Source organism: Carlito syrichta, unplaced genomic scaffold, assembly GCF_000164805.1.
Source record: "Carlito syrichta isolate Samal-C Ts95f unplaced genomic scaffold, Tarsius_syrichta-2.0.1 Scaffold301739, whole genome shotgun sequence".
Taxonomy (NCBI): Eukaryota; Metazoa; Chordata; class Mammalia; order Primates; family Tarsiidae; genus Carlito; species Carlito syrichta.
In genome coordinates this window covers 180,732-182,070 of record NW_007245835.1, presented here as the reverse complement: position 1 = coordinate 182,070, position 1,339 = coordinate 180,732, and positions in this window count along the sequence as shown.

The window sequence follows — 1,339 nt, the reverse complement described above, 5'->3', positions numbered from 1 at the left end:
CTGTTCTGTTAGAAAATTGTATGTGGTTCAGAATTACCAGCTTGAAATTCTCACTTTATCATTTCTAGGTTTGCAAATTGATCAAACCATCTCTTTGAAAATGTGTCTCTATTTTTCTTTTCTAGATTATTTCTTTTCTGAGCTTCACTTTCATTTTTTTAGTCATTAGTTTGACTTTATTCATCTTTATGAAAAATTAAAATTAAATGCAATTATATTAACAAGGTAAAAAAATTTAGTATATTTTCTTTGTAAATATGTACAGCCAAAAATATAACAGATTCATTAAAAAATTACCAATTAAGATAAATATGAAAAATCAATACATACATAATTTTTATATTTTAGAACTTATCTTACTTTAAGGTGTTTAAAACTAAATACTTAAAAGACAAAATGCAAATTATAATTTAACTAATTTTTACATAAAAAATATTTAAATAAATCAGCATTTAAATTTATTTTTGAACACATAATTAAATAAATCTTATTAAATATTCCTTAAACAATAACATCTTTCTCAGTCTTACAGTTTAATATCCAACTAGTAGCTAATGTAAAGAATCAGTATCCTACTTCATCCATGGTACATCTAGATTTTTTAAATAAAATATGAATTAGCTAATATAGCAAAATATTCCATGAGAACCATGTAGCACTGTTGTGAATACTGTGCTAATGTATGGCAACTTTGAATTGGAACGAGAAAGTAAAAGCAAAGTCATGCTATCAGGACTATTGGAAACAATATTTAATTTTGTAAAAATTTAGTCAATGTACTGAGAAGAAGTTGCTAATTAACTTTTCCTTTCTCTTACCCAAAAGAGTCTGTTGATAAAATCTTCCTCTGACTTTGGGGCAGTGCCAATGTCTGATAAGGTAGCAATACCACCCACAATGTCATTTCCATAGAAAATATTTACTTTTTGTTTGTGGGCATAGTTCAAGAGCTGCGGGAAAGTATTTCCTTGGGACCTGGATTGGATTCACTATAAAATGAATGTTTAGGGTTATAGTTGCACTTTGGTGTCCCTGAGTACCAGATCTAAAGTGATAAGTGCCCTAAGTTCTTAAATAAATTTATTATTTGGGCTTGCAATATGTGAAGCCTATGGAAGGAGGCTCTTTTTTTCCTGGGGTACTAAAGAAAATATAATTCAGTAATATATCCATTCTAAGCAATAGATTAAAAGGTACATCTACATATTCTAGCATGGAATGCTAAGGCGTTTTGTTGGATGAAAAATTTAAGTAGTAAAATATATGTATCGTTTATATACATTTAAATGAAAATGACATGTTTCTATGTTTTCTACATGTATGCTTAAACAATAGAAGG